The 15592-nt window shown below is 36.7% G+C and overlaps 1 long non-coding RNA gene across 1 annotated transcript; it reads left to right on the top strand.

Annotated features, from left to right (window-relative positions):
- The first annotated feature begins 1127 nt into the window (after window positions 1-1127).
- LOC148160076 (uncharacterized) lies at window positions 1128-4314 on the top strand. The gene is made up of 2 exons (XR_015762437.1): window positions 1128-1216; window positions 3638-4314. It is a non-coding gene; the product is annotated as an uncharacterized LOC148160076 (long non-coding RNA).
- Window positions 4315-15592: the final 11278 nt, after the last annotated feature.

Genomic DNA, 15592 nt, shown 5'->3' with positions numbered 1-15592 from the left:
CATGTCAAGAAGATCAATACCTCTGATAAAGTGGCAGTTTGACTCAGTATTAGCTGGTCTTGGCATCACAGTGGACTTTTTCACAGATTCTCCGACTTACTCAGTAAACGAGCTGAATTCAACCATAAAGTTTACCTTTACAAACCTCTCAAACTGTAATTTAAAGCATGGTGTGCTTTCTTCATGACCTTACTTTGTATATTTTGTAAAAACAAAAATCCCTGTTTCCTCAGCAATACATGGTTTTTATTATTTTTCTGAGTTGCTGCTCTGGTGACCTGTTCCTGTCTTACCATGGCATTTCGTACTGATTATTATTATTATCTTATCATTGCTATTAGGCTACTCTGTACCACTTGGTTCTTTAGGACTTAATTACTTGTTACTGCCAGTGCATAAATGTAAACTTTTTTTTTTTAATTATTAGATTTCTAATGTATTAATTGACCATTTACAACTGACACAAATGTCATATTCTTCCTATAGATCTTGGTATTCTTGAGGAATGGTGGACAGATCTGGGAGTTCTGGTCTTTAATCCTAATACATCCTGATGGGAGAGGTTCTGCAAAACAGTCTAATTTCTTTTTGAGACGTTTTGACATTTCGGTTGTGTTGTGCTAACCTTGGATAACCAAAATGACAGTTCAGTGGTTGGTGGTAGAAAAGTATTAAGTGGCTGTTTTTCCTCCACAGTCTTGTTTGTGGTACCCATGAACAAGATGTTAAGGCAGTCAGGAGGAGGAAAAGCTGAATGTTATAATCGGATGCATGTATGGTTTCAGTAGACTACATGTGATTCCAGAAAAAAAATCTAATATATCAAGTTGTTTTTATCATTTATTTACAGTATTTGCAATTTTCTGTATTATTAGTAAAATTGGTTTTACTAATTAGTATTAGTAAAACCCATTTTTATATAGTGTGCTAACACACTCTGCTTCGTGTGCTGTTTGAGTAAAAGATGGAGAATCTGTGAAACTGCAACTTTATCAGAGGTGTTGATCTATCATTATCAGATAGAATTCTGGTAATACCCGTCATCTGTTGGATTTAAAAGCATTCCAGTGCTTACATCCTGCTATCTGTGTGTCTTTCTGTATTCTCTACTTGTGATGTAGGTGGGATTTGGGCCAGTTCTCTGTCACAGCATTGAAGGAACACAGGATGAAGCAAACCCTCAGTGAGGACTCCTTCTCAGATGAGAGCAGTCAGAGTATGTTAACATGTAACATCCTATTACTTTGTGGACGAGATTTTTTTTAAAAATCACACCTGCTTAAAAATAAAATCAAAATCTTTTTTTTGTGGAAATACAACCAGGCTTTACATATCAGTTCATCTCCGTTCAAGTCTGTTTCCATGTGCTTTTAGAATCCAACAGACTCAACAAAACAGGCAGTTTCTTTTGTCAGTCCTTCAACTATGAATCCATCCAGATTTCAGTTCCCACCCAGTGATTACATGCCAGTTATAAATTACTTTCTGATTATTTATTCACTTTCATTGACATGCGTTACAAAATGGGTTCCACATATTCCAGGTCCTTAATATAGATTTTAAAAACTGAATTAGAATTAGCTACAGTTGAATATTTTTTTATAAGTAGATAGTAAAATTATTCTTGTTTCCTTTTTCAAATGTGTTAAAATCTAAGCAGAAATAGAACATGAACAAAAGGACGTTACTGACAGTCTGTGTGTGGTGTGTGTGTGTGTGTGTGTTTTAGTGTATGATGTGTGCGCCCTATGGGTGCCTCCAGGGCTAAGCAAAACCTCCTGCCCTCATACTCTAAACACACAAATGTGCACCTGCACATCCACACACACCCCTGAGGGCAGGGCATGAGAGTCCAGGTAGAAGCTATGACAGCCCAACAGCTGCGGGTTAGACAGACACACTACTCACAATCACACACACACAAACACACGCGCGCACACAACAGAGGACAAACTTACATAGACACCTATATACAAAGAACCAGAAAACCAAATCCCAGTGAAAACGCACAGTGGATGTAGCGCTGCGACGAGGGACACACACCTTACCATCATCCAGACATCATATCTATGATGCGTATAGCTGGTCCTGACCTCCATGACGTGGCTGAGTCTAGCCCACCTGTTCACACACAAACACACACAAACCCACTGTACACACAAACACAGGTGCAATTAAAGCAATCGTGAATGCAACTCATGATGTGCTCTGTGACCCAGACAGCAGAAGGTCTACAGCAAAACACACAGGAGAGTATGGGAGTGTGTGTAGTGTTCAGGTTTTATCACTGACTTGCATTTAAAAAGTTTCACCAGACAACAGCCTCAAAAATAAATCAAAATAAATAATATACAAACATGTTAAAAACTTTCATTCAGTGAATGAGAGCATAGATTTTATTTATTTAATGCTAAATTGAATATATTTAGCATTTAATTTTCTTAAGTATTGTGCATACATCTGTATTATATTGTATCACTTCAGTGATGAGATCTAAACAATATCCATGAAATCATGCAGACTGCTACAAACATTTGTGAAGGAATAGGAAACTCTAATGGTGTGTTCACACCAAACACACTATAAGAACTCTTTGGTGTCTTTGAACAAAGATCACCATTTTTATGCAAAGCTTCATGGAATTGGTTCCCATGACCAAGCTTCTGCATCACCCACTGCAATGCAACGCGTCAGAAGAATCAGTGTAAAGTTTGCCACCAGTGCTCTGTTTGGGGCAGAACATCTTCTCTGACCTGGGGAGGACATTCTACCCTTTTCTGGATCAAGATCATGCTCTTGTATTTAGAGGCACTTATTATCATCCAGACCACTTCAGACTTGACTGCAAACTGTTCCAGTGACGCCTGGAGATCACGGTCTGATGAAGCCATCAGAACCACATCAGCTGCAAAAAATAGAGGTCCCCAAAACGGATCTTCTCAACACTTTGGCTGACCATAAAGGTTATGACCATAAAGGTTATAGTCAGAATCTGTGACAACTGGCAACCATGATGGAGTCCAACTCTGACCAGAAACAAGTCTGACTTACTGCTGGCAATGCAGACAGATAAAGTTCTGACTCCTTGCTTTCAAAGTACTGGCACTGGACTATTGTGTTTTTGCACCAAACCTTAGTTCAGATTATCCTCCTTTCTGGAGTCCTAGGACGTGGAGGTGAAGACGCTCCTGGTGGGACTCATTTGTTCTGCTGAGGGACTTCAATGTGAGACCTGTAGGATATGAGTACATTTTGGACAATTATTTACTTCCAACTTTGTGGAAGTAAATAATTGTCCCTCTATGGAGAAATTTGACCAGTACAGCTTTAAACTTGGAACCGAAATTCACCCAACATCACTTCCTGCCAGGTGTGTGTTGGGAAGAATGTTAATTGATTCCCATAAGTGTATTATTTAACCCTGTGTTGAGCCTTTCTGAAGTATTTATTAAGCCAAAGCGAGTGGGCAGACATCATAGAAATGGATTAAAAATGGGATGTCCCTCAAACGTATGGGTGAGAAGGCAGGCAAACAAAGACTTTTGGCAGTAAAGGTTTCATATGTAAAAATTGAAAGCGTACTATGTTTACTATTTTCACTAACATGAAATTAAATAATCTTTTCTATTTCCTTCAGAGACCATCTGGGTTGGTGCAGGAGTCTGAAGGATGCAATTGTAGGTCTCTCTGAGCGTCTCCCTCTTCTGCAGACTGCTACCTGCCGGATCTTCGTCTTCTGACTCAACTCACATCTGGTGTCAGGAGGACTTTCACCGGAGCTGCACAGGTTGGGATTGGCCCAGCTCACAAGCCTGATGAGTTGGTGAATTTATGATCATGAAGCAGTTTTAAAGAAGTTTCCTGAGGATATTTCTAGGTTCTCTGCGCTCTTGCTTGAATGTAGAATTTAAATGCATGTACACTTAGTAAAAAGGTAATTGACTTATTTAAAGGTCTGACAGATTTTTTTGAATATTCAAGGGAATAAGTAAACATTTTAGATAATTTAGTGTGTAATCACCTTTTTCAGGGAGGCTGCAGGAAAAAATAGTTCTCCATAGGAGTACTTTGTCAGACATTAGTCCCAATTCATGTTCCATTGCTATATTTTGTATTAACCTTGGTTTCAGTGAAAAATGACATTGTCTTTTCAAGTGTGATTGTCAACATCTAAAAAAAATCCACGATTTGGTCTTGAAATTGTGCTTTTTTGAATTTGGGCTTTGAGACACTGATACCAAACATCACCTGATCGTTGAGTTGTTTGACCATTTGCAATAGCACATTCAAACCAAATGGAACAAAAAAGAAAAACCTAAATGACTGTTTCCATTCCTTTACAGAGATGGTTGTGAAGCTGAAACACAAAGAGAATGCAGCTTTTCAACATATATTGAAATAGTTTCATGTTTTTGTCCCTCACTCTCCCATCAGGACATGATGCAGGAGAGGACAGCAGTGGGCGAACATTTGCAGAATATTAACTTCCTAGTTTTTCACAATATGTTACCTTATAAAGTATAAAGTTCCAGTCATTTCCAGTTTCTAAAGCTCTAGCTTCCGAACCATTAATTGGTAGACTTCAGAGTTTCATTGCACTGTTGATGTAATCAGCTTTGGTAAATTTCTTGATTTCTAAAAATTGTGCCTCATTTGCATAGTGAGAGGTTTCATCACAAACTAAAAATATTCACACAGTAAGTAGTTCTTTACTAAAGGTTTCATGTTTTACAATGAAAATAAGAACAGGTGAACAAGAGCTGAACTATTCTCAGAAAAACTGCAATGAACAGTCCAGCTAATATTAAACACCTGGATTCTTCATTTAACCATAAGAACTAAGACTTCAGAGACCCGTGGAGCTCCATTAGCCCCCCTCTACCACAGACATGGTGACCCATGTTGCTACCATAACAACTGCTAAGCAAAGGCTTGCCACACATCCAGAATGTGACCAATGTCTAATCCTTCCATCAGTATTTTCTATTTAGGGAAAAGGGAAATTTGGGCTAAATAATATATATATGTATGTGTGTATATATATATATATATATATATATATATATATATATATATATATATATATATATATATATATATATATATATATATATATATATATATATATATATATGCTGTTTATATATATATAAACAGCATATATATATATATATATATATATATATATATATATATATATATATATATATGCTGTTTATATATATATAAACAGCATCTTGAGATCTGTTTATCTTGAGATCTTGAGATCAGCTGAATTCACTCTCCTTCAAGTCCATAACATAGATACTGAAAGTTATGCAAAAAGATTTATAGAATTATGTATGCTTTGTATGGTGCCTTGCAAAAGTATGTACACCCCATAAGCATTTTCACATTGCTACATTACAACCACAAACATGTAGGTATTTTATTATTTTATGTGATAGATTAAGACATAATAATTAAGTGGAAAGAAAAAAAACATACATCATTTGGTTTGAATTTGGATCTTACTATTCCTCTTACTCCTTTACTCTGAAACTCCTGGATAAAATTTCATGCTATGAAAAACAGCCCAGTTGATAAACAGACCAGCCTTTGGTTAAAGTACTCTCAGTATAAAAGAAGGACAGTTCTGGAAGGAAACCGTTGAAAAGACTGAAGACAACCAGAAAGCTGCAGTAGGCATGTTGTCATGAACACAGATATCGGAATAAAAGGCTGAGGAGAATAAACATTTAAACTATTTAGTTTTAAAGTCTTCGTGAGGCCTCAACAAAATGTAAATGAACAAAACACAATGACAAAGTTGGGAAAAATCGAGCTAGAGGTTGAATACTTTAAGATGTAAACTTTCATAATCTAAGAGGAAACATGGGTGAAACATTTAGAAGGAAACTTGAGTTTTAAATGGTTTTAATGAGGCGGTGACTGAACAGCATCTGTGAGTTTCAGAGCAACTTTTGTCAGATTAAATGTTCAAATGTGTTTTCTATGCATTTTTGTTATAAAAGATATTGTTGGAATGATCTTAAATTGAAAATGAAGTTTGTTTTTTCTGGGGGGGTTTCAGTTCTTTGCCCACGCTGCTTTCAAAAACAGTGTTATATTAATTTTGTTAAAATAAAAAATAAAAATAAAAAAGAACAAAAAAAAGATTTCTGGACAGGCCAGAATCCCACAAAACGTCTGGCTTAGATCAAAGATTGTCCATGTGTTGCAATGACCTGGTCAAAGTTCATACTTGAATCTAAGTGAGATCTGAGGCAAGAAGACAGTTGTTTCCAGATGTTTTTCATCCAATCTGAATGAACAGAATCAGTAAAAAAAACTGAAATTAGTCCAAACTGTTCTGTTCAGTGCTGTAACTATTCTACAAAGCACACCCTAAAAAAATTAATACGCCACACTTTTCAGATTTGTGTTTTATTGAAAAACGTATTGTAAATCCATAAAGTTTTCCTTCTACTTCACATATATGCTGTACTTTGTGTTGATGTATTAAATAAAATGTGGATAAAGCAGATTAAACTTTTGGACTGACAAGATGTGAAAAAGCTAAAGGGGTGTACATACTTTATCAAAGCACTGTAATGTTTTTAGGGAACAATAAACTGTAACCTGGAAGCTGCAACGAAGGTCAGACTCCAGAACAGCTTGGTCTTTCTCTAAAATGTACAGCAGGAAAGGAAACGGCAGAGTGCAGTGGACGCTTCATGGACCTTTATGTGGAAAGTAACTCCTAAATATTCAAGAAAAATCTGCCTCTTCACTGAGTATTTTTTAGTACATTTCTAAAATATTCTAAAGAAAAAGCAGTTTGAGAAGTTAAAACACATCAGCACAGTGCTGCTCTGTATTTTTGCTTGGTACTGATTGGACCTCCAAGAGAGGAAATAAGGAAGACAGTATAGATGTTCTTCTGCAGTGCTAACACTGGCTCCACTGACAGCATTAATGCATATTAAGATATGTTTGGAATTAAAACTATTAAAACAGGCATTTCTAAGCAATTTCAGGAGATGCTTCAAGTTTTAGTGGATTTTAGCTATCCACAGGTGGCTGTGGTCACTAACATTGACAATACTGGGGGCCCACTGTGTAGATGAGAGCAGGGTCTGACAGGACAATGAAGTCAAATAGTGAAGTTGAACTTATATTAAAAGTTAGCAATTCCTTCTTTTAAATTTTTCTTTCTTCCCTCCTTCCTTCCTTCTCTGTATTCTACCACAAATCTCTGATGAACTCAGTAAGACGTTACCCTGTATGCCGTTCTTGATGCTGCCGTTGTGAACACTGATGATCTATTTCCTGTATGCACTCCTTAAACTACGCACTGTAAAACCAATGTGCTGCTTGCTTCATACCTGTAGGTCTTTGTCTAGATTTGTAAAAGATTTCAGGATTCACTTGGTAAAACTCATGACCTAGAGTCACAGAAACGGCCTCCTCGTCTGTGTTTGAGATGTTTGACTCGGTAGACATGTTCTCTATGGACATCACTTTAAGAATAATGAAAGACTTGAAATAAAGTTCTGTTTCTGAAGCAGGGAAAACTTCTGACTGAACAGAGACAGTGTCGGCACTCTCCCCATGTTCACCTTTTCAGCTCTGGTAAAACTTTACGTGATTTAAAGTGAAATCTGTTTCACTTTAGATTTAACACTAATTGTATGTTACTAACTAGGAAATATTTGTTCTATCAGGACACAGACTGTCTGGATTTTACCAGTTTGCTTGTTTTTTTTTATTATTATTATTTCAGCAGCTGACTGAGGAATTATGATTTTTCCAGAACATTTTGTATTTGTATTCTGCTGGGATGTGAAAGTCATTTTCTTTTTACCTTAAAGCATGTGGAACCAAATATTTTCACTCCTTCCTTACAGTAGCTTCACCAAACTACAGGGTGAAATAATTGTCTTTTAAATGGTGTTTATCTATGCAACACAACCAAAGTTAGCAAGAGCTAAAGCAGCGTTGTGTATGAGTAAAGGTTCACTGATGCGCGTTGTGTTAATACTTCTTGGATTCTGTAACATTTATTATTTGTGTTTTTGTTCTTAAGCAGCTCCTGGTATGATGAGCAGTGATTGAAGTGGGACTGTTTTCCAGAGGCGTGGAAGGATGACAGGGAGTGAAGGGTTTAGTATACTTCTGTGCCTTGCTCTGCTATTTATTCTCATACCTTTTATTATTTCAGAACGCGTCTCCCTGTTAGTGAATAAACAACAATCAAGAAAGAATAAAATAAACACAAGAGGCCTGTTCAAAATTCAGTGTACAAAGCACAGGAGGAACTCTAGTTGTATGTGTTTTACTGTGTATTTCATTTGTGATATGGGTTTTCTTTAATACCAATAGGAGCTTGACTGCATGGTTTCTGCTGACTATATTGTAAAACTAACTGCTGAAAAATAAACTTTACCGGAAATAAAATCATGAGATGTGATTTTTTTTGGGGGGGTAATTTTATTATTGTGTTAACCATAATAAGAGACTGTGTTTCAAATCGAAATCAAACATGAAGTACATAAATTTCATAATGTCAGTACTAGATTTATTAAGTAACAATAGAAAGAGACAAAAAGAGGCTGTGAAAACATCCATACTTGCTGGAGGTGAGACCTTCTTCCGATGGTTCCCTGAACCAAGATCAGAGCAGAAAGCTTTCACTGTGGCTTTAAAATTAGTTAAAATATAGATGTTATGGCTGAGACTGTCAAAATATGCAGTGTTTAGGACCTTGAATTTGTCATTAGCAGAGATTGATTGCTTGGAAAAAATGTTTGAGCTTTTATTTTGAATGGTAATGAATCATTTAGAACTTAGTAAGCTTTTCAAGTGTTTCATAAGTATCTCATACTCAACTGTAATGGTGTAAAGCATGAAACTGCACTCAGCCAACTGGATAACTCATCAGCTTTATTAACAAGGTGAATGTTTATGCCTTGGTTTCTCTCTAAAACTTAAAAAAAATGTTTTGAAAGAAAGAGTAGATTCTGTTGTCACCTTGATTGTGTAATGTTCTACAAACTGCTGTTGTCCAAAGGCTCCTGGTGAGTCTGATGACATCACAACTTGTGTCTAGTGCTGACTCAGAGACCCAGACTCCAACAAACAGGTTCTGCTGGGTTGTTCATCAGGGCTGATCATTTAATCAAAGATGTGGTTGGAACATTTTTGTTCTACTTACTTTATTCTGTTTATTTATTTTTTCCAAAATTGATTTAAGCTTAAACATGAGGTGCAGTGTAAAGGCAGCGCAGTAGTTACATAGTTAATATTGTACCATTAACATAGAAACATAATTGGGCTAGACCATACTCAATTATACACACATATACATCTACATGAGATACATGAAATGGATCAAGTCAGAATAAACATACTGCGTTAGCGGACAAAAACAGATGCATCAAAAAATAAATATAAAATGGAGCACAGTATTAAATATATATAAATCTATTTCCCTCAACCCATTCAAACACACATTCAGAGACAAGAAAACAAAAAAAACAACAAAAATTCAGGTGCCAACACTTTGTCTACTCTCATCAGGAATCCTTCATCTCAGTACGTGGAAAACCTGGAGTGGCTGACCAGTGGGGAGTCGGATCTGTTTCTGATTCACTATCTGACAGCATGTGGGAGCATGAGATCAGATAGTTCAATAATTCAAACTGATTGAGGGATCCTTTACAAGAAGATGGAGACAAAATTATTTACTTAGTTTTTATGGAGCAGCACACTGTACGACAGTTCTCTCACTACATATGCAATAGGTGAACAATTTTCTGTGTGATGAACATTTTATATTTAGTTAAACTTTTTTATCAGGCAAAACATGAAGAATAATTTCTTATTTACAACATCAGCCTGAATATGCTATATGTGCACTTTATACAGTTCTTCACACACTTGCTGTTATTGTGGCATTTTTGGATAGTAACGCCACTTTTCCCTGATGTCTCCCTATAGCAACACACTGCTACGCATCCTGTAGCCTTTAGATGAATCCCTTCTCCAACACGGCTCAGTCAAATCAATGGCCCATCTTCAGGCGCCTTAGCGCTAAATGACTGCTGAGGAGGCAATTTGGTTCAGGTGTTTTGGAGAAGGAGCATTACATGGTTAAAGACAGTCACTCTCCAGGCCTGGAGTGACTTGTCTTGAGTGCACCAGTCTTGACTGACTGATGACGTTTTCACAGTTTACTATTCTTTAGCCTCCAATATGTGGTAGGATCATGCAAGATAAGCACCTCTTCTTGATTTACCCACCAAGAAGTATCCTCTTGGAATTCTCACCCATACTACAGAATTGGAGTTACACAACTAACAAAAGATCTCTAATTGGCTGACCATTTGATCCAGAGCTCTCATTGGCTGACCATTTGGTGCAGAGGAATCCCAGCACTCACACTAGGAACCTCACGATAAAACCTTTTTCTGCTTTTTTTTTTTTTTTTGCATGTTATATTTTCATCAAACGTCTCTATCCAAAGTATTTTACTGGTTGTTGTAAGTTACTGCTACTGCGGTACGGCAGCATTAAATACTCTGACAATGTCTCATGGATGCCATGCAGATTTTTGATGTTTTAGTCACTTGATAACAAGGTCAGGCTTGGAGGTTTGATTATTTCTCAAACAAGTAGTTATGTGCCAAGCCCCCAATCATCAGACTGTTTTTTTTTTTAAGTCTCTCAAAGACGTTTCTATTTTCCCATAATCACTTGGGTTTTCTGCCCTCCTCCCCTCCGGCTGCACTAACAGAAGATGCATTTAAACTGCTAAGGAGAAGAACAACAACCAAAAACTGAATTAGATTTATCATACACACACTTCAGGAAATATTACTGAGCAATAATTGATGTTTACTTTATGACAAGGTGGTCAGAATCAGAAACAGGTAAGTGCTGCTGATGACACAAAGAGCAGCATCTGAATGATGATGAGGATGATGAGGAGGAAGAGCCAAACAAGTTGCAGTAATGTGACACTGAATGCTAACTCCTTTCCTGACTCTTCTTTACTGCAAATCATTTTGTCACCAACTTTATAGTGGGTAGGTGAGCATATTGAAAACATTCTGTTAGTTTTTGGAGGGAAATGATCAATGTATACATGTGTAAAATTGATGCAGAAAAAGAAAATAAATTGCTGATGTTTTGATATGACTTTACTGACATAATCTATGTTTTACTCTACATAATTTTGATTTGGCTATTTTTGTTTTAGTTTCTTCCCTCTCCATTATGAGGGCCTTAATTTCATTCTATTATGCCCAATGAATTACAGATACAATTTTGATGATGAATTTGATCAAGATTTTTGTTGCTGCTTTACAACCAACTTACACATAAGTTTAAAACAATGCTTTATTAATTCATAAAGCATTGTTCGCATTTGTTTTCAGCCCATTTCATCAGTGATTAGGGACCCCTGTATCTTATTTAATCAAATTTAAATAGACTTTTTTTTTATCCCAAAAGGAAATTAAATGTTGTAACTTATATTATCCAAGGCTATAGGCAGTAAGCTCTCCTGTAGCAGTCTGTTTCACAGTGGTATTGAAGAAACATCTGACTGAAGACTACATGTTGTTGCATGACCGTCTCAAGAAGATAATGCAGTGGGCTGTCCATCATTTTCTTGATTTAATGAAGAATTCTTCTTTGCTTCATCAACTCCAGAGGTTCCACAGCCATTCCCTGAACAGAACCAGAACCAGAACAGAACCGGAACTAGAACAGAACAGAACCAGATCAGGACCAGAACCAGAACAGAACAGAACCAGAACCAGAACTAGAACAGAACAGAACCAAATCAGAACCAGCACTGAACCAGCCTTCTTCTTTTTAACTCCATGGCTCTGATTCTGCTGCTCTGATCATTTTATGATCTGGTTTTTCTCTTGAGTTTTCTCATTTCATACCTAAACAAAAAGCATCTGGATACAAAGGAACACAGTCAACAAGTTATAGATGAAGTTTTGGATAGTTTTAAAACACGGCTATGTTTTAAAATAATATCTCATTTTTTGAAATTCTTGTTTAGTAAGTTATTCAAAGAGCCAATCAAATACTTAAAATAAGAATATGGTATAACTACAAACCTACCAAGACATGGCCGACTCCCTAAACTAAATAAATGCCATCAACTTTTCTTCACATTTATGCACTAGTTTTGGTCTCTCACATAAAATCTTAATGAAATGCATTAAATTCTGTGACAATAGCATATAAAGTGGAAAAAGTTGAAAAGGTATAAATAGTTTTGCAAATCACTACATAGCAATATGATCAGGAGACATTCTGCCTTGAGTTTCCATGTTGTCCCTGTGCATGTTTGGGTTCTGTCCAGAAACTGCAGCTTCATAACACACTGCAAAATCACATGTTAGGGTAACTGGACTTTCTAAAATGCTCCTTGGACTTTCTTGTGTGATGGATTGAGAGTCAAGAGATGATGTCTAAAGAACAATTATCATCAAAACTAAAACATCTACATGCACCTACAGTATACATGTTACCTTCTTTACACATGTGACAGGAAACTGAGAGTGAGATAGCAGAGCTGGGAAAAGCACAGTATTTGCAGCAGCGCTCACAATGTTTACATACAATTTTCTCACACTTGTAGATTTGTAGATTATTCTTAGGTATAGACTGCTGTGACTGCTGTGAGCGTCACCATGACAACCACAGATCACTGATGACAAGACGCAAATAATTTCTTAAATTTCTTCCAGAATTGGAGATCAACACTACAACATCCAAAAATCCCAGTGTGAACCTGATGATGGTCGATCTGAATGTTTTCATCTTCTCATTGAGCAGGCTGCATAATGTGTTTAACGTCATCGTAAAGCGGGGTCTGACACTTTTCCCTTCCATTCAGAAAGAATCAGAGCAGGCCTGTCAGGATTAAAAAAATAGCATTTAGAAGCAACAAAACACTCCACATTAAAGCAAATTGCTTCTCGCGCTTGTTGATAGTTTCTCCTTGCTGCGTCCCTCTCGGTTGGAGCTGTGATGCTGATTGTTGCTGAAGGGGCCTTCAGATGACTGATAAGCATTGATGAATGAAAATGGAAATGCTTTTTAGTGTTTTGCCTTCAAAGGGAAATCAAATACTGTGGAAGGAAAAGCGAGAGCAGAGGAGGGAGAATATTTGCCTTTTTGCAATTAACGAGATATGTTCTTTTTTTGTGGTCAGAAAATGGAAATGGCTTTTAAGGTCGTAAAGGTCGAGCGCATCGAAGCATGGTGGCTCGGCAATTACTCTTCAGGCAGTGGCCTGATTTGAGGAGGACGGGGGAGGAAGGCCTGGCGGCGTACTGACGGTCAAATTAACGAGATGACCGGCTCCCTGTCCAAAAGATCACATATGATTACCGTACATAAAACAGACAGGGTGCTTAAATTATCTCTTCTCTGACTGTTAAGTCAGAGACAAGGGGCAAAAATGCAGATGGACTGATTAGTTAAAGGCTTTAAATGTCAAAACTTTTATTGTCCAGAACTTGTATGAATCCACATCATCCTCTGTTTAACGGACAGTAGGAAGGTCATCTCAGCTTTACACTAATACTCAGCCATCTTACCCATCATGAAGGCATCATAGAAAGTATTTTTTTTGTGTTATAAATTTTTCCTAGGTATTTAGTGGAAAGATTATGGTCTGATCAATATTTTGCAACATACAAATGTGTTAAATCGGAATCTCATAAGTTCTCCCCTTAGGCCAAATAATCAGGCAATTTTCTTATTTATCTGCTGATATTCAGCATTACTGTTCTTTTAAGCCAACTGAATATTTAAATATGTCTTCCTCAATATCAAACGGTGGCTGTGTGACAACCCAGACTATTTCCCCAGGAGATGAACATTAATTCTTGGCGTATTGGACTGGGCTCTTCGTTGGTAATATCTTTGCTTTTGTTATGTTCTTTGAAAATGCTTTTTTCAGCTGAGAAATATTTCAAAATTTTCACTGCAGAGTCAAAGGCTGGGTCACAAATGATAATTCATGCTTTTATTTAATCTTGTCTTGACTGAAATAGCTAGAGCTATTTCATGTTTTTGAATAAGACAGTTCTGTTAGAATCGCAGACGGGTTGGGATGGGATCCAGGATCCTGGTTCCTACCTGCTGTAGGAACCAGCAGGTAGGAACCTGCTGGTTCCTACCTGCAGGTTCCTACCTGATGACCTGATGACCTGATGACCCGGCTGGCAGGTTCTGCTACGTGAACCTGCGCTTGGTGGCTCTGTACCGGCTAATGGACTTTAACTATGTCCTGGTTTTTCAATAACTAGGCTTTTAATTCCAGCATCCTTATATCCAAAGATACAATATTTATTATACTTACCATTACAACCAAAGGAGGCAGAGGACTAATTAAACATCTGACAGAGAACAGGAGAAAGGAGGATATTCAGACAGCAATAGAAAAACAGCTGGAGAGACAAAAAAGGTAGCCATAGAAGCACAGAAGCTAATCCTAAACTGGGAGCTCTTACCACAGCACAGATGTTTTAGAATAATTAATAAATAATAAGAAAGGTTACAATAATGAGAAATCAAATCAATCAAGTCTTAACCTCACGGAACAGTTGGACCACAGACAGGACAAAGTGATTCTGAAGGCAGATGGAGATGCACTAGATCCTCCGGTGGTTTCCTGCTACTTCTACATCTAAAAGTGACAGGACACCAACCCTCAAGCCCGAGATTTAAAGAGATAAAGGGAACTAAATATTAATACATACGCAACATACCAAGCTTTTCAGATTTTTGTTGGAAAAAATTTTGAAAACCACTTGTTATTTTTCATTTTACAGTTATACACTTCTTTGCCTGTCACATAAATCCCCATCCATCCACTGTCTATACCTGTGCAGGCTAATTTGTCATCTTATTAGAAGCAGTAGTAAACTTCATTGTCCCTATGATCTTGCAGCACAGGCACTTGTTACAGGACATGACAGACAGCAATAGACAATATCAGGAACAATTTTCCTGCCCACACTGGGTTTGACCTGATCTCCTGTATGACTGGTTTACAAAAACTCAGTTAAAATTTTAAAACCCAGGAACCCATCCTGAGGAATAATTTTCTTATTCTGTCCCTCGATTGTGGAAGAGCTGTTCTGGAGACATAAGAGCAGCTGAGACCATCACTGATTTTTGAAAACTGATGGTTTTTAAAAACATCAATGCTTCTTGCTGATATTGGTGGTAAAACAACTTATTTTATTAGTTTTAAAGCTATGACATGCATTTACTTATGTTGCATTTTTAGTTTGGCTAAATATTTGTCATTATATAATTCTATATCTATATATAATAAATAAAGGTAAATATACTATATAATTAATGATGCAGTGCAAAACTAAGTTTTTGTTCAATGCACTTACATTATAATTATTATTATTATCATTTAAGATTACAGTTTAGTGTTGAGTATTGCTTCCTTTTGTCTCATTGTTATCTTTACACAAAATTATATTTCTATGTTTATATTATCTCCTGTTTTGATCTTTTATAAACAGTTTTGTTGCCTTTGCTGTGCATGAAAAGTCCT

Source organism: Poecilia mexicana, unplaced genomic scaffold (genome assembly GCF_051168715.1).
Source record: "Poecilia mexicana isolate PSO_F unplaced genomic scaffold, ASM5116871v1 scaffold_3, whole genome shotgun sequence".
Taxonomy (NCBI): domain Eukaryota; kingdom Metazoa; phylum Chordata; class Actinopteri; order Cyprinodontiformes; family Poeciliidae; genus Poecilia; species Poecilia mexicana.
The sequence above is the reverse complement of the archived record's forward strand: the minus strand, read 5'-3'. Positions and strand labels throughout refer to the sequence as shown.